This window comes from Anolis sagrei, chromosome 2 (genome assembly GCF_037176765.1).
Source record: "Anolis sagrei isolate rAnoSag1 chromosome 2, rAnoSag1.mat, whole genome shotgun sequence".
Taxonomy (NCBI): Eukaryota; Metazoa; Chordata; class Lepidosauria; order Squamata; family Dactyloidae; genus Anolis; species Anolis sagrei.
The window spans coordinates 7,799,909-7,819,118 of NC_090022.1; the positions used below are offsets into that span (position 1 = coordinate 7,799,909).

At 45.7% G+C, this 19,210-nt stretch overlaps 1 pseudogene; it reads left to right on the forward strand.

Annotated features, from left to right (window-relative positions):
• Positions 1 to 19,210, forward strand: part of LOC137095990 (zinc finger protein 850-like) — a 90,457-nt pseudogene that overhangs the window by 21,842 nt on the left and 49,405 nt on the right.

Genomic DNA, 19,210 nt, shown 5'->3' on the forward strand with positions numbered 1-19,210 from the left:
CAAAACCAAAGGACACTGCCCACCAAACCTTTCCAGTATTTTCTGTTGGTCATGGGAGAACTGTGTACCAAGTTTGGTTCAATTCCATCGTTGGTGGGGTTCAGAATGCTCTTTGATTGTAGGTGAACTATAAATCCCAGCAATTACAACTCCCAAATGACAAAATCATTTTTTTTTGAGTGAAGGACATACATTGGGTTGTTAGGTGTCTTGTGTCCAAATTTGGTGTCAATTCGTCCAGTGGTTTTTGAGTTCTGTCAATCCCACAAACGAACATAACGTTTTTATTTATATAGATATCAGGAGCGAACCAAGGGCACCGTTGGGATGTATTTTGAGGGTTGGCTCTGCATCTCGTGGTGCCAGAGCGCAGTCTGTTCAGCGCCTTCCAATTCGCCCAGTCTTCTGTGTGCCCAGGGGGGAGTCTCTCATTTGGTATCAGCCATTGGTTGAGGTTCTGGGTTTAAGCCTGCCACTTTTGGACTCTCGCTTGCTGGGGTGTTCCAGCGAGTATCTCTGTAGATCTTAGAAAACTATTTCTTGATTTAAGTTGTTGACGTGCTGGCTGATACCCAAACAAGGGATGAGCTGGAGATGTCTCTGCCTTGGTCCTTTCACTATTGGCTGCTACTTCCCGGCGGATGTCAGGTGGTGCAATACCAGCTAAACAGTGTAATTTCTCCAGTGGTGTAGGGCGCAGACACCCCGTGATAATGCGGCATGTCTAATTAAGAACCACATCCACTGTTAGTGTGGTGAGATGTGTTCCACACTGGGCATGCATACTCAGCAGCAGAGTAGCACAGCGCAAGGGCAGATGTCTTCACTGTGTCTGGTTGTGATCCCCAGGTTGTGCTAGTCAGCTTTTGTATGATATTATTTCTAGCACCCACTTTTTTGCTTGGTATTCCTGCAGTGCTTCTTGTAGCTCAGAGAACGGTCCAGGTTAATTCGTAGGTATTTGGGTGTGCTGCAATGCTCCAGTGGGATTCCTTCCCTGGTAATCCTCAGAACTTGAGATGCTTATCTCTTCTTAAGATGAAAAGCACATGTTTGTGTCTTAGATGGATTAGGAATTAGCTAGTTATCCCTGCAATAGTCAGTAAGAGCACCTAGAGCAGTGGTTCTCAACCTGTGAGTCCCAGATGTTTTGGCCTTCAACTCCCAGAAATCCTAACAGCTGGTAAACTCCTGGGATTTCTGGGAGTTGTAGGTCAAAACACCTGGAGACCCACAGGTTGAGAACCACTGACCTAGAGCTTTGGAGAGCTTCTGTTCAACCATCTCGAAGCTCCCTGCTTGAGTGGTGATGGCATGATCATCAGCGTAGATGAAACGTAGAAACACTATATCTTCTGGCAGTGGCTGATCATTTGTGTAAATGTTGAAACATTGATGGAGCAAGCACGCTCGCCTGAAGCAGACCGTTCTTCTGTTTTCGCCCTCTGCTTCTCTGGCCCTGGAACTCAACAAAAAAGCTCCTGTTTTGTAGCAGATTTCCTATGAGGCGGGTGAGGTGGTCGTCCTTTGTGATATTATAAATTTTCCTCAGGAGAAAGTGGTGATTTACAGTGTGATAGGTGGCAGACAGGTCTATGAAGACAGCTCCTGTAATCTGCTACCTTTTAAAACCGTCTTCTATGCGCTGAGTCAGGTTCAACACTTGTGATGTGCAGCTTTTGCCTTTTCTGAAGCCAGTTTGCTGTGGAATCATACATGGGTCTGTTTTTTCCATGATTCTCTGCTAGCTAGAGACAAACACTTCTCCCATTTTTTTAAGCAATTGAGAACACCTCGCTTGTAGAAGTCGACGGGTTGCGCCAAAAGCCACGTTGTGAGTTCGGAAATCACAGCCTCATCATCTGAAAAAGGCTTACTCTTCAAAAATAACGTCATGGACCAGCCCAGGCCAGACCATCACCACCTGCAGCTCCTTCAAGGTCAAGCCACTCTGTGCAGGTACAGCTGTACCAGGAGCTCCAATTTTATTTGCTTTGCACTGAATGTTTGTTGCAGTCCTAAGTTTCAGGGACTCTGCAGATAGGTGGCTTCTTTTGGCTGCAATCATAGGGCAAGCCGCCTGTCAAGCCGCCTGGTCCCACCCCCTTTTGGGTTTTTTGGAGGGAATAGGAGCCTTTTTGAGTTCAGTCCACACAGAGAAGCCTTTCGCACAGGACATAAAACGAAGAGCTCCTGTAGAAAGCTTCGTCTTCTACGGCTTGGCCGGGGAGATATACAGCCTACACCTTGGCCGGGGTTATACAGCCCACAGTTTGGCCGAGGATCATACAGCCTTACAGCTCCTTTGCTGAAGGACTTCAGCCAGCCATCACTGAAACCTGAACTCCTTCTTTTCCCCTGGCAGACTACAAAGCTCTGCTTGGTAAGGGTCGCTCGCGGAAGCCAGACGCAGTTGGTACCGGGTGCAGGGGCTCCACGCCAACAGAGGCAAAGACAGACTGCCCAGATTAGAAGTTAAGGATTTCCCCATTAGTTAATTACAGTTAAGAAGATAGTGCCTGTTCCCAGTGAACAAGATTGAGAGAGCCAATAGACTATTAAGAAAGTCTTGAAGTACCTGTTTGTTTTCATCAATAAAGAACTTTGTTGGACTTACTTTAAGCCTCTACAGAACTTTGTTTTGGGGAGGTCCAAGGGCCTTTAATCTGAGGCAGCCCCGGCATCCCGTTGGGCACACAGAATTTATGTCCTGTCTACAGTCATATGCACAGGCCCAGCATGCGACAGCACACACTCCCTTCAAGGATACCATCCATCCATCTTGCCCTTGGTCGGCCCCTCTTCCTTTTGCCTTCCACCTTCCCCAGCATAATTGTCTTCTCTAGGCTTTGCTGTCTCCTCATGATGTGGCCAAAGGACTTCAACTTTGCCTCTAGTCTCCTTCCCTCCAGTGAGCAGTCGGGCTTTATTTCCTGGAGGATGGACTGGTTGGATCTTCTCGCAGTCCAAGGCACTCTCAGCACTTTCCTCCAGCCCCACAGCTCAAAAGCATCTCTCTTCCTTCGCTCAGCCTTCCTTATGGTCCAGCTCTCACATCCGTAGGTTACTACTGGGAATAGTGTTGCTTTAACTATGCAGATCTTCGTTGCCAGTGTGATGTCTCTACTCTTCACCATTTTATCGAGATTGGTCCTTGCTCTCCTCCCAAGAAGGAAACGTCTTCTGATTACCTGGCTGCAGTCATCTTTGCACCTAGAAATACAAAATCTGTCACAGCCTCCATGTTTTCTCCCTCTCTTTGCCATCTCTTTGCCGTCATCTTGATTTTTGATGTTTAACTGCAACCCAGCTTTTGCCCTTTCTTATTTCACCTTGGTTAGAAGGCTCCTCCTCGCTTTCAGCCATCAGCTACTCCATGCTGGTCCCAAAATACTGTGAGCATGACCTTGCCTGCTGAGAGTTGGGCACGTTCCTTCTTTGGAGGCGGTGAGTCCTGATGCTTCCATTGCATCGACTGGACTTTAGTCTCAGGATCAGAGCGATGGACACAGCTTTCTTCCTGTGGGATCAGTCTGTTGAAAAGGTCCTCCTGGTTTCCATGGCACATCAGTGTCCAAGAGAGCCTGAAAATATTCGACTCGTTCCTACTTCTGGAAAGGTGTGAGCAGCTGGGGGACTCACCAAGCGGATACCTTATGCAGGTGAAGATGTTCTTGAATTATTTTCTTCCACGGACCCCACACTCATCTTGACATTTTGATCTAGGTGGTGAATGGTTACATGGTGATTTTCCAAAATGGTGTGTGTCAGAATATAATGTTTTCGGATGTGAGAATTGCTTATAGTTTAAACTGTATGGTGTCAGAAATGCATGGGTTAAAGCAATAGAGAGGTGTAGAATTGGTAGAGGGCCACTTTTGGACGTCCTGTGCAAACCGGAAAAGAAGGTCAGCAATGGAGCTGGGCATGTTTAGCCTGAAGAAGAGAAGGCTGAGAGGAGACATGGTGGTCATGTATAAATATGTGAGAGGAAGCCACAGGGAGGAGGAGGGAGCAAGCTTGTTTGAAGATTAGGACACAAAACAATGGCTTCAGACTACAAGAAAGGAGATTCCATCTGAACTTGAGGAAGAACTTCCTGACTGTGAGAGCCATTCAGCAGTGGAACTCTCTGCCCTGGAGTGTGGTGGAGGCTCCTTCTTTGGAGGCTTTGAAACAGAGGCTGGATGGCCATCTGTCGGGGGTGTTTTGAATGCGATTTTCCTGCTTCTTGGCAGAATGGGGTTGGACTCGATGGCCCACGAGGTCTCTTCCAACTCTAGGATTCTATTTGGGAGTGATTCTGGATTCATTGCTCAGCCTGGAACTCCAGGTTTCGGTGGTGGCCAGGGAAGCTTTTGCACAATTTAAACTTGTGCACCAGCTTTGCCTGTACCTTGGGAAGTCTGATCTGGCCACGGTGGTCCATGCTCTGGTTACATCCTGAATACATCAGTTTATTATGTGTGTGTATATATTGAGGAGGGCGACTAAAATGATCAAGGGTCTGGACAACAAGCCCTATGAGGAGTGGCTTAAGGAGCTGGGCATGTTTTGCCTGAAGAAGAGAAGGCTGAAAGGAAGCCACAGGGAGGAGGGAGCAAACTTGTTTTCTGCTTCCTTGGAGACTAGGACGCAATGGAACAATGGCTTCAAACTACAAGAGAGGAGGTTCCATCTGAACACGAGGAAGAACTTCCTGACTGTGAGAGCCGTTCAGCAGTGGAACTCTCTGCCCCGGAGTGTGATGGAGGCTCCTTCTTTGGAAGCTTTTAAACAGAGGCTGGATGGCCATCTGTTAGGGGTGATTTGAATGCAATATTCCTGCTTCTTGGCAGAATGGGGTTGGAATGGATGGCTCATGAGGTCTCTTCCAACTCTTGGATTCTATGATTCCGCCTTTGTCACCCCTCGGGGGACTCAGGACGGATCCCAATGTACATATACAACATTCCATGCCATAGACACACAACATATAGAATCATAGAATCATAGAATCAAAGAGTTGGAAGAGACCTCATGGGCCATCCAGTTCAACCCCATTCTGCCAAGAAGCAGGAATATTTCATTCAAATCACCCCTGACAGATGGCCATCCAGCCTCTGTTTAAAAGCTTCCAAAGAAGGAGCCTCCACCACACTCCGGGGCAGAGAGTTCCACTGCTGAACTAGACAGGGACACAGAAGCTATTTAACTTTCCAGCTTCATGAGGGAATGCTTTTTGAATTCTGGCCACCGGGGGAGCTGTTGCTTCACCATCCACATGTGACACCGTAGGAGTACTTCCTCATTCTTTTGCACGCTGCTGGAGTGTTTTATGATGTCGTAAATTAGTTATATCAGCTTCCCCGCATAAGCGGTACCTAAATTTCCTCCTTGACAGATGCAAAGGTTGACAGCAAGCAAGCAAATGGCCGGAAACTCACTCCGACTGGGTCTGGCTTTGCACTCATAAGCTCTTAGTCAGTAGTGATTTTAATGCAGCCAACCAGCTGTGCCACAACCCGGTCATAGAATCATAGAATCAAAGAGTTGGAAGAGACCTCATGGGCCATCCAGTCCAACCCCATTCTGCCAAGAAGCAGGAATATTGCATTCAAATCACCCCTGAGAGATGGCCATCCAGCCTCTGTTTAAAAGCTTCCAAAGAAGGAGCCTCCACCACACTCCGGGGCAGAGAGTTCCACTGCTGAACGGCTCTCACAGTCAGGAAGTTCTTCCTAGTGTTCAGATGGAATCTCCTCTCTTGCAGTTTGAAGCCATTGTTTCATTGCGTCCTAGTCTCCAAGGAAGCAGAAAACAAGCTTGCTCCCTCCTCCCTGTGGCTTCCTCTCACATATTTATACATGGCTATCCTATCTCCTCTCAGCCTTCTCTTCTTCAGGCTAAACATGCCCAGCTCCTTAAGCCGCTCCTCATAGGGCTTGTTCTCCAGACCCTTGATCATTTTAGTCGCCCTCCTCTGGACACATTCCAGCTTGTCAATATCTCTCTTGAATTGTGGTGCCCAGAATTGGACACAATATTCCAGATGTGGTCTAACCAAAGCAGAATAGAGGGGTAGCATTACTTCCTTAGATCTAGACACTATGCTCCTCTTGATGCAGGCCAAAATCCCATTGGTTTTTTTTGCCGCCACATCACATTGTTGGCTCATGTATAACTCGTTGTCCACGAGGACTCCAAGATCTTTTTCACACGTACTGCTCTCGAGCCAGGCGTCACCCATTCTGTATCTTTGCATTTCATTTTTTCTGCCAAAGTGGAGTATCTTGCATTTGTCACTGTTGAACTTCATTTTGTTAGTTTTGGCCCATCTCTCTAATCTTTCAAGATCGTTTTGAATCCTGCTCCTGTCCTCTGGACTATTGGCTATCCCTCCCAATTTGGTGTCGTCTGCAAACTTGATGATCATGCCTTCTAGCCCTTCATCTAAGTCATTAGTCCCTGCCAAGACACATTCCAGCTTGTCAATGGCTCTCCCTCCAGTAAGCTGTTAAGAATTGTGGGTGTTGAAATCCAAAACACTTGGAGGGAGGGCCGAAGTTGGCCCATGCCTGATCTACACCATAGAATGAATGCTTGTTAACTAATCTTGTTAATTCACCTATTGTCTTGTGTAGCCTTCGCTTCCTGACATATTAAGAAGGGAAGAGGTTCTTCAACCAGGATGGAAGATATTTTGGAGCCCAGGTTGGAGATGGAGGAGCCAGACCCACCCAGCCCCGAAAGAGGAAGCGAGCCCAGTAAAATGCTGGGTAGGAGGAATGTTCTATCCAAGGGAAGAACAGCGCAAGATGCTCTAGATGAGAAGGGGTTCAGCTCAGTCCTCCAGTGTCAACGCTTCCGGCGCTTCCGCTTCCAGGAGGCCGATGGACCCCGAGAGGTTTGCAGCCGACTCCATACGCTCTGCTCCCAGTGGCTGAAGCCTGAGGAACATACAAAGGCGGAGATGCTGGACCTGGTGATCCTGGAGCAGTTCCTGGCCATCCTTCCTCTGGAGATGAAGCGTTGGGTGAGGGAATGTGGGGCAGAGACCAGCTCCCAGGCTGTAGCTTTGGCTGAAGGCTTCCTCCTGAGTCGGGCAGAAGAGGTGAAGATGCAAGAAGAGCAGCAGGAGAGAGAGATCCTTCAGACCCAGGAGTCCCCATCAGACACCAGTCAGAGTTTGCCTTCCAGGTGGATTCAACTGGAGGGTGACAGAAGTATCGCACCACTGGGTAAGATGGATCTCTTCTTCTGCTTGGTTCCTTTCTATGCTGTTATAAGAATATATATGTACCCATGGTGGTATTGTATGGAATTGGCTGCATCCCATGAAAGCTTATAAAGCCTTCTCTTGGGTTCTTCTGATCCTTCCCTTGAGAACACCACAAAGTGCCATTTTTGTGTTGTTTACATTGTAAACCCTTGGATATTTATTTATTATTAGCCATCCCCTGCCACGCATTGCTGTGGCCCAGTCTGTGTATATGTGTTTTGTGTGTGTATATATTTGTGTAAATGTGTATATGTGTGTTTGCGTATATATATGTATATGGATTTTGAAGCATTTACTAGCCATCCCCTGCCACGCATTGCTGTCACGCATTGCTGTGGCCCAGTCTGTGCCTAGAGAAGACAATTATGCTGGGGAAAGTGGAAGGCAAAAGGAAGAGGGGCCGATCTAGGGCAAGATGGATGGATGGCATCCTTGAAGTGACTGGACTGACCTTGAAGGAGCTGGGGGTGGTGACGGCCGACAGGGAGCTCTGGCGTGGGCTGGTCCATGAGGTCACGAAGAGTCGGAGACGACTGAACGAATGAACAACAACAACAATGGATTTTTAAGTATTTACTAGCCGTCCCCTGCCACGTGTTTCTGTGGCCCAGTCTGTGTATATGTGTTTTGTGTGTGTATATATTTGTGTAAATGTGTATATGTGTGTTTGCGTATATATATGGATTTTTAAGTATTTACTAACCGTCCCCTGTCACGCGTTGCTGTGGCCCAGTCTGTGTATATGTGTTTTGTGTGTGTATATATTTGTGTAAATGTGTATATGTGTGTTTGCGTATATATATGGATTTTTAAGTATTTACTAGCCGTCCCCTGCCACGTGTTGCTGTGGCACAGTCTGTGTATATGTGTTTTGTGTGTGTATATATTTGTGTAAATGTGTATATGTGTGTTTGCGTATATATATGAATTTTTAAGTATTTACTAGCCGTCCCCTGCCACGCGTTGCTGTGGCCCAGTCTGTGTATATGTGTTTTGTGTGTGTATATATTTGTGTAAATGTGTATATGTGTGTTTTTGCGGCATTTATATGCCGCCCTTCTCATCCCGAAGGGGACTCAGAGCGGCTTACAATATATATTTTCATACACTATATTATATTATTAGCATAGTACAATATCAGTATATATTACTATATTGCACTATACCATTATATTGATTTATTTACACTACTTATATTCTGCCCTTCTCACCTCGAAGGGGACTCAGGGCAGATCACTGAACACATATACGGCATATGCCGATTATGCAATGACAAGACAGACAACAGATACCAGTATATATAGGCTTTCCTATCGTTCGGCATGATCAAAATGTCATGCCTAAATACCTCCCTGATTTAACGCGGTACCTGTTTATCTACTCGCATCTATTTTCGATCTGCTAGGTAGGCAGGGAGCTGGGTTAAAGGTCAGGAGCTCACCCTGACCCTGGCTTTGAATGGTTAACCTTCCGGTTAGCAAGATTTATTTAACCCCCCCAAAAAGAAATGAAGTTGATTGAAATGTCATGCCTAAATACCTCCCTGCTTTAACGCGGTACCTATTTATCTACTCGCATCTATTTTTGATCTGCTAGGTAGGCAGGGAGCTGGGTTAAAGGTCAGGAGCTCACCCTGACCTGGGCTTCGAATTGTTAACCTTCTGGTTAGCAAGATTTATTGCTAAAAAAGAAATGAAGTTTGAAAAATAAATAAAGAAATTGAACTTTATTTCTCTTCCCTTTCTTTGGCATTTCACAGGAGATGAAACGAGAATACCGGGAAGGCATGATAGCTCATTGCTTTCTGAAGGAAGAGAAACGGGCTTTCTGGAACAGGATCAGGTAAAAGAATTGAAACAGACGTGAACTAAACGTAATTGTGGAATTCTCCAGGGCGACTTCATGTTGCTTGAAAGCTTCTTTCGTTTGTGTTTTTGCTTCTGCCGGAGTTTCCTAAAAGGAAAGGTCAGAGAACTGCCCTAATAAGACTCAAAATGTGTTAAGTATTTAAGTAGGAACAAGAACACCACTAGAGTCTTGAAACTTGCAAATGCGAAGAGATGACTGTAGTAGCATTTTCTAGGCATGGGAAATCCGTGGTTGTAAATGGTTCTAAAGTACTTACAAAACTAGGGGGCTCTGGTGCTTTCCTTCTAAAGTGTTTCTAAAGTTCTAGTGGTGAAAATTTCAGAACTCTAACAAAACTTTCAAGATTTAGAATCATAGAATCAAAGAGTTGGAAGAGACCTCCTTGGCCATCCAGTCCAACCCCATTCTGCCAAGAAGCAGGAATATTGCATTCAAATCACCCCTGACAGATGGCCATCCAGCCTCTGTTTAAAAGCTTCCAAAGAAGGAGCCTCCACCACACTCCGGGGCAGAGAGTTCCACTGCTGAATGGCTCTCACAGTCAGGAAGTTCTTCCTCATGTTCAGATGGAATCTCCTCTCTTGTAGTTTGAAGCCATTGTTCCTTGTCCTAATCTCCAAACAAGCTTGCTCCCTCCTCCCTGTGACTTCCTCTCACATATTTATACATGGCTATCATATCTCCTCTCAGCCTTCTCTTCTTCAGGCTAAACATGCCCAGCTCCTTAAGCCGCTCCTCATAGGGCTTGTTCTCCAGACCCTTGATCATTTTAGTCGCCTTCCTCTGGACACATTCCAGCTTGTCAATGTCTCTCTTGAATTGTGGTGTCCAGAATTGGACACAATATTCCAGGTGTGGTCTAACCAAAGCAGAATAGAGGGGACTCACACTTTTGTAATAAAAAATACCCAGTTATTTTTAATATTTCTGACAGAACATAGATACATAGCACACATACATGTTACCCTTCTATTCTGTCTTGGTCAGACTAACCAGGAATACTGTTGTTCAAGTCTGAACACCACAACTTAAGGGAGATGTTGACAAACTTGAATATGTCCAGAGGAGGGTGACTAAAATAACCAAGGGTTTGGAGAACAAGCCCTATGAGGAGCGGCTTAAAGAGCTGGGCATGTTTAGCCTGCAGAAGAGAAGGCTGAGAGAAGACATGATGATGGCTAGGGATCAAGAGGTGAGGGGAAGTCATAGGGAGGAGGGAGCAAGCTTGTTTTTTGCTGCCCTGGAGACAAGAACGCAATGGAACAATGGCTTCGAACTACAGGAAAGGAAGGAGATGCCACCTAAACATTAGGAAGAACTGGGTTGTTGTAGTTTTTTTCGGGCTATATGGCCATGTTCCTAGAACATGGCCATATAGGGCGAAAAAACCTACAACAACCCAGTGATTCTGGCCATGAAAGCCTTCGACAATGCATTAGGAAGAGCTTCCTAACTGTGAGATATGTTCAGCAGTGGGACTCTCTGCCCTGGAGTGTGGTGGAGGCTCCTTCTTTGGAGGCTTTTAAGCAGAAGCTGGATGGCCTTATGTTGTGTTGCTTTAATGACCTCTGAGCGTCTGCTCAAAGGCACAAAAGCAAATAATGAAGCGAACTATCTCAGTGAGTTCCAAAGCCCAGAGCGGCTCTTATCTTTTATTGCAGTTAACACTTTATACAGGAGCAGAATAAAATACGTCCATTCACTTAGCTGTACGTCGCTGGAAGCAGGAACACATGGTTATCTGATTTCTGTGGAATGTAAACACATCACCGGAACACTCCAAAGTTATGCTCTAGGAATCAAGCACAGCTCTGTGCATTTAACTCTTACATTGCATTGCTACACCACACAGATTAAACTATTACAATATTTCGTTTCATTTAAACCACCATATTCCGACATGTTTGGGGGTGCTTTGAATGTGATTTTCCTGCTTCTTGGCAGGGGGTTGGACTGGCTGGCCCACGAGGTCTCTTCCAGCTCGGTGTTTTTATGATTCTACTAGCCGTCCCCTGCCACGCGCTGCTGTGGCCCACTCTGGTAGTCATGGGGGTTCTGTGTGGGAGATTTGTCCCAATTCTATGATTGGTGGAATTCAGAATGCTCTGTGATTGTAGGTGAACTACAAATCCCAGCAACTACAACTCCCAAATGTCAAGATTCTATTTTCTCCAAACTCCACCAGTGTTCATATTTGGGCATATTGAGGATTCGTGTAGAGTTTGGTCCAGATCTATCCTTGTTTGAGTCCACAGTGCTCTCTGGATGTAGGTGAACTACAGCTCCAAAACCAAAGGACACTGCCCACCAAACCCTTCCAGTATTTTCTGTTGGTCATGGGAGAACTGTGTGCCAAGTTTGGTTCAATTCCATCGTTGGTGGGGTGAACTATAAATCCCGGAGCCCCGGTGGCGCAGTGGGTTAAAGCCTTGTGTTGGCGGGACTGAAGACCGACAGGTCGCAGGTTTGAATCCCGGGAGAGGCGGATGAGCTCCCTTTATCGGCTCTAGCTCCTCATGCGGGGATATGAGAGAAGCCTCCCACTAGGATGATAAAACATCAGAAATCATCCGGGCGTCCCCTGGGCAACGTCCTTGCAGACGGTCAAGTCTCTCACAACAGAAGTGGTTGCTCCTGACACCACAAAAAAACCCCCACAAAACTATAAATCCCAGCAACTACAACTCCCAAATGACAAAATCAATTTGTTTGAGTGAAGGACATATATTGGGTTGTTAGGTGTCTTGTGTCCAAATTTGGTATCAATTCGTCCAGTGGTTTTTGAGTTCTGTTAATCCCACAAATGAACATTACATTTTTATTTATATAGATTATTTTAAGAAGAGGAGGACACAGGCAACTATAGGATGAATTACATTGTGGAAGAGTATGAATGGGGCCAATTTCTCCTACTCATTGTTGCTGTGTGTTTCCATTTTGCCCGCTTTCTTTCTTTTTAATCCTGTGTTCAGACTTCATAGAATCATAGAATCAAAGAATTGGAAGAGACCTCCTGGGCCATCCAGTCCAACCCCATTCGGCCAAGAAGCAGGAATATTGCATTCAAATCACCCCTGACAGATGGCCATTCAGCCTCTGTTTAAAAGCTTCCAAAGAAGGAGCCTCCACCACACTCCAGGGCAGAGAGTTCCACTGCTGAACGGCTCTCACAGTCAGGAAGTTCTTCCTCATGTTCAAGTGGAATCTCCTCTCTTGTAGTTTGAAGCCATTGTTCCTTGTCCTAATCTCCAAACAAGCTTGCTCCCTCCTCCCTGTGGCTTCCTCTCACATATTTATACATGGCTATCATATCTCCTCTCAGCCTTCTCTTTTTCAGGCTAAACATGCCCAGCTCCTTAAGCCGCTCCTCATAGGGCTTGTTCTCCAGACCCTTGAATGAAACTTGCTGAACGAAAGGACGGGGGTTCGAATCCAGGGAGCGGGGTGAACACAGGAAGTTCTTCCTCATGTTCAGATGGAATCTTCTCTCTTGTAGTTTGAAGCCATTGTTCCATTGCGTCCTAGTCTCCAGGGAAGCAGAAAACAAGCTTGCTCCCTCCTCCCTGTGGCTTCCTCTCACATATTCATACATGGCTATCATATCTCCTCTCAGCCTTCTCTTCTTCAGGCTAAACATGCCCAGTTCCCTAAGCCGCTCCTCATAGGGCTTGTTCTCCAGACCCTTGATCATTTGAGTCGCCCTCCTCTGGACACATTCCAGCTTGTCAATATCTCCCTTGAATTGTGGTGCCCAGAATTGGACACAATATTCCAGATGTGGTCTAACCAAAACAGAATAGAGGGGTAGCATGACTTCCCTAGATCTAGACACTATGCTCCTATTGGATTGACTGTGGTATATATTGGAGTCTGCTTAACAGCAGAAGACACATTATTGATCTGTGTGTCTAAAATTCTCTTCTTTCAGGTGTTGTTTGAGGACGTGTCTGTCCGTTTCAGTGAGGTGGAGTGGGCCCTGCTGAATCCTGATCAACAGATCCTGCACTGGGAGGTCATGGAGGAGAATTATATGATGGTGGCTTCTCTTGGTAGGGATCCTTTGCCTCTTGTTTATCATTTATTTCTCTTCTGTATTTGTATACCGCCTTTCCACAGGCGACTCTTGTTGGTCAGTAGACTAGAATAACTTTATTGGCATTGTACAACGAAATTAAATTCTTCCCTAGCACATCTCACAAAACAACACACCCTTCCCTCCACACTCCCACCACCACTGCACAGCCCCCAATGCCACATCAATGTGAGTTCAATATACCATATATAGTTGAATATAAGCCGAGATTTTCAGCCTGAAAAAGTCTCCCTTGGCTTATATTGGAGTCAAGCCTGGAAGAGACGCTCTGAAGCTGGCTGGCCTTCGCTTCCATGGAGCAACCTGTGTGCAACCTCCAAGTGTGCAACCTGCCTTTCTGCCTGATTTCTGGGTTTCTGCTGGAGGGAGTCAGGGCTGGTTATGTCACGGGTCACCTTAAAGCAGGGTTCCTCAACCTGGGTGTTGGAACCACTGGGGAGGGTCACGAGGAGGTTTCAGAAGTGTCACCAAACACATATTTCTGATGGTCTTCTGAACCCCTTTGGCAGAGACAGCTGGAGATCTCCCCATCTGTCCTTCTCTTACTTTTTGGAAACAGAATGTGAATCCTCCCACCCTCCTTCTCCTGAATTATAAATCCCAGCAACTACAACTCCCAAATGTCAAGTCTCTCCCCCCCCCCCCCCCATACTCCACATTTGGACATATTGAGTATTCGTGCCAAGTTTGGTCCAGATCCATCACTGTTTGAGTCCACAATGCTCTCTGGGTGTAGATGAACTACAACTCCAAAACTCAAGCCCAATACCCACTAAACTCTTCCAGTATTTTCTGTTGGTCATGGGAGTTCCATTATTTACTCTATTGTTATTTTTATCACATGTTATTACATTTATTATTTTATTCTATCATTATAGGTAATGGGTAAGCACATTTACATTGAAGGAGGTTAGAATAATGGTTGAATCAGAGTTGGGCAGTCTTATCTTAAATTACAGTTTGGTGTAAATACGCAAAAACATTTAACCTACTGACGATTACCAGTAGCAGCTACATTTCTCACCCTCGGCTTATACACGAGTCAATATGTTTTTCCAGTTTTTTGTGGTAAAATTAGGTCCCTCGGCTTATACTCGGGCCGGCTTATACTCGAGTATATACGGTATGTCTATTTTATTATTATTATTATTATTAAACTTGTACCCCGCTAGCATCTCCCGAAGGATTCGATGCGGCTTACACAGGCCGAGGCCTCAACACACAACACAACAATACAATCTAAGCAAATCAAACAATTAAAAACAGAATAAAGCAAAATAAACAGGCACAATACACTAAAACACAATAAAACTGGGCCGGGCCAGAGAATGGGTACAAAGATTAAAAGTGCTGATGTGACAGGAGGTGTATATAAGGCTTCTAGGGCAAGTACGATGTGCGATGTGCAGCAATCATTGGTTCTGATAAAGTGCTTATGGGACTTGGTGGTGGAGATTTCCTAATCTGGGAAGGCGCATCGGAAAAGCCAGGTCTTCAAGTTCTTTCTGAAGACTGCCAATGTAGGGGCCTGTCTAAGGTCTTTGGGGAGGGTGTTCCAGAGTCGGGGGGCCACCACGGAAAAGGCCATGTCCCGCGTCCCCACCAAGCGCGCTTGCGACGCCGGTGGGATCACGAGCAGGGCCTCTCCAGATGACGGAAGTGAACGTGTGGATTCGTAGATGGAAATGCGGTCACGCAGGTAGCTTTTGGGACATATACAAAACAGTTTTGTTTTGTTTTTTTGATAGCAGGAGAAATTAACACATTCCCAGATGTGCCAACATTTTGTGTATTACCATAAGTGGGGAAATTCTGGGCACTTTTTCCTTTATTGGTACGTTTGTCCCCTTAACATTATTGCTCAAAGTTGCATTTAGATCCATCTCAAAAAGGGTACTGTATATTCGCCAAGCCCTTCGGGCATGACCTTGGAAATATCTGGCTGTAGAATTATTATTATTATTATTATTATTAACTTTATTTATACCCCGCTAGCATCTCCCGAAGGACTCGATGCGGCTTACAAAGGCCAAGGCCTCAAAACACAACACAACAATACAACACCTAAAGCAAATTAAAAACAGTTAAAAGCAATATTAACGACATGCAATAAACAATACTACAAGACACTATAAAACTGGGCCGGCCAGAGTAACGGGTACAGAAATTAAAAGTGCTGATGTGGCAGGTGGTACATGAGGATTATAGGCAAGTGCAGTGTGCAGTGTGCAATAATCATGGTACTACTAAAGTGCATCTGGGACTTGTTATTGGAGATTCCTATTCTGGAAAGGCGCATCGGAACAGCCACGTCTTCAAGTTCTTTCTGAAGACAGCCAATGTAGGGGCCTGTCTAAGATCTTTTGGGAGGGTTTTCCAGAGTTGGGGGGGCCACCACAGAAAAGGCCCTGTCTCGTGTCCCCACGAAACGCGCCTGTGGTGCAGGTGGAATCACGAGCAGGGCCTCTCCAGATGACTGAAGTGAACATGTGGGTTCGTAGATGGAAATGCGGTCACGCAGGTAGCTTTTGGGACATATACAGAACACGTTTTTTGTTTTGTTTTGTTTTGGTTTTTTTGATAGCAGGAGAAATTAACACATTCCCAGATGTGCCAACATTTTGTGTATTACCATAAGTGGGGAAATTCTGGGCACTTTTTCCTTTATTGGTACGTTTGTCCCCTTAACATTATTGCTCAAAGTTGCATTTAGATCCATCTCAAAAAGGGTACTGTATATTCGCTAAGCCCTTCGGGCATGACCTTGGAAATATCTGGCTGTAGAAGGCTGCCTTGGATGTTAGGAAAGGGCAGCCGTCTTGGATATTGGGAGAGGAAATAAGGAGTGGAGAACATACTTTTTTCAAAATCTTTTCTTTATCCTGTTAGAAATGGAGCCCTGGACTTCTGCCTGTAATCCTGGAGCGAAACAAAAACGCAGGTCATACGAAGCCGGTTTCAAACTTAAGGTTGTGGCGAGAGCGGAAGAAAGCAATAACAGTATTGCAAGTAGGGAATTCTGTGTGGACGAAAAGCAAGTGAGGGAGTGGCGGAAGAGGAAAGCTGACTTGGAAAAGATTCCAAAGTCGAGGAAAGCTCAACGCGGCCTAACAACTTCGTTTGGGGCTCTGGAGACTGCATTGAGCAGCTGGGTTATGGAATGTCGACAAAACGGTTACGGCGTAACACGCATGGAAATTCGCTTACGTGCCCTTGAAATGGCTAAAGATGACCAATTTAAAGCACCGGGCATTGAAAATTTTGTGGCGTCCGCAGGATGGTGTACCCGCTTCATGAACAGGTTTGCCCTATGTTTGCGGCAAAGGACCAAAGTTTCACAAAAGTTGCCAAAATACCTTGATGAAAAAGTGATGTCCTTCCATTCATTCGTCATGCAACAAAGAAGGATCCATAACTACGACTTGGGGGATATTGGGAATATGAACGAGACCCCGATGACCTTTGATCTTCCAAGCAAAAAAACTGTGGCAAGCTTGGGAGACAACGCTATTTTCCTCAGAACCACCGGAAACGAAAAAAACCATTTCACGGTCGTTCTGTCCTGTTTGGCGAATGGGACGAAGCTGCGGCCTGTCGTCATTTTCAAAAGGAAGGCCTTGCCTAAAAAGGTCAAATTCCCGCCACGAATTACAGTGCGCGCACATGTTAAAGGCTGGATGGATGAAGACGGAACCAAAAAATGGATGGAAGAAATTTGGAACGGACGACCGGGAGCAGACTTGGAGAAAAAACCATCATTGCTAATTTGGGATATGTTCAGAGCCCACACCTCTGATGACGTCAAACAATTGGCAATGTCTTCTCAAGTTACTTTGGCCGTCATTCCAGGTGGGCTGACGTCTGTATTGCAGCCCCTCAATGTGTGCTTAAATAAACCTTTCAAAGACCGCGTGCGAAAGATGTGGCATGAATGGATGGCGTCTGGTCAAGCCCAGCTGACCAAAGGTGGGAATCTGATGAAGCCCGACCTAGAACTGATAGCGAAGTGGGTTCGCGATGCATGGGAAGAGATTCCAGAGGACATGGTGCAATGCGCCTTCAGGAAATGTGGCATTGTCAATTCCATGGGTGGCAGTGAAGACATCGCTTTGTACGAGAACAACAGCAGTGATGGGGATGACTGCGAAATCAGCGATGATGACAATGTCTATGCTGATAACCTCACACCAGCTACAGCCGAAGCTCTGTTTGGACAGACAGATGAGGAGGAGGAACCCGGCTTTGAATGAGTTCAACTCTTGTGTTCAGCTTGGTTGCTGGTGGAGCTAAGGTTTTTGTACCTTTAAATGGAAAGGGAACTGATGTGACACTACCTCTGCTGTTTTTTTTAAAAAAATAATTATTTAATGCAACTGTTTGTTTTCACTTACTGTAAAATGTTTAGTATAGTCTTATGTTCAATTTTTTATGGTTTGATGTTTATGTAGGCATTGAATGGAGTGTGGTGGAGACTCCTTCTTTGGAGGCTTTTAAACAGAGGCTGAATGGCCATCTGTCATAGAATCATAGAATCAAAGAGTTGGAAGAGACCTCATGGGCCATCCAGTCCAACCCCATTCTGCCAAGAAGCAGGAATATTGCATTCAAATCACCCCTGACAGATGGCCCCGAAATAGGAACTGCTCCGGTAGGAAGGTAACAGCGGTCATGTCAGTGGCCACATGACCTTGGAGGTGTCTAAGGACAACGCCAGCTCTTTGGCTTAGAAATGAAGATGAGCACCACCCCCTAGAGTCATAGAATCATAGAATCAAAGAGTTGGAAGAGACCTCATGGGCCATCCAGTCCAACCCCATTCTGCCAAGAAGTAGGAATATTGCATTCAAATCACCCCTGACAAATGGCCATCCAGCCTCTGTTTAAAAGCTTCCAAAGAAGGAACATCCACCACACTCCGGGACAGAGAGTTCCCCTGCTGAACGGCTCTCACAGTCAGGAAGTTCTTCCTCGTGTTCAGATGGAATCTCCTCTCTTGTAGTTTGAAGCCATTGTTCCATTGCGTCCTAGTCTCCAAGGAATCAGAAAACAAGCTTGCTCCCTCCTCCCTGTGGCTTGCTCTCACATATTTATACATGCTATCACATCTCCTCTCAGCTTTCTCTTCTTCAGGCTAAACATTCCCAGCTCCTTAAGCCACTCCTCATAGGACTTGTTCTCCAGACCTTTTATCATTTTAGTCGCTCTCCTCTGGACACATTCCAGCTTGTCAATATCTCTCTTGAATTGTGGTGCCCAGAGTTGGACACAATATTCCAGGTGTGGTCTAACCAAAGCAGAATAGAGCATGGGGAGCATGACTTCCCTAGATCTAGACACTCGGCTCCTCTTGATGCAGGCCAAAATCCCATTGGCTTTTTTTGCCGCCACATCACATTGTTGGCTCATGTTTAACTTGTTGTCCACGAGGACTCCAAGATCTTTTTCACACGTACTGCTCTCGAGCCAGGCATTGTCCCCCATTCTGTATCTTTGCATTTCGTTTTTCCTGCCAAAGTGGAGTATCTTGCATTTTTCACTGTTGAACTTCATTTTGCTAGTTTTGGCCCATCTCTCTAATCTGTCAAGATAGTTTTGAATCCTGCTCCTGTCCTCTGGAGTATTGTCTGTCCCTCCTAATTTAGTGTCGTCTGCAAACTTGATGATCCTGCCTTCTAACCCTTCACCTAAGTCATTAATAAAGATGTTGAACAGGACCGGGCCCAGGACAGAACCCTGCAGATGGCACTCCACTCATCACTACTTTCCAAGATAAAGAGGAAGCATTAGTGAGCACCCTCTGCGTTCGTCCATTTAACCAATTACAGATCCACCTCACCATAGTTTTGCCTAGCCCACATTGGACTAGTTCATTGGATCTGTTGGGGGTGCTTTGAAGGTGATTTTCCTGCTTCTTGGCAGGGAATTGGCCCGGATGGCCCACGAGGTCTCTTCCAATTCTATGATTCCATAATTCTATGAATGTTTGC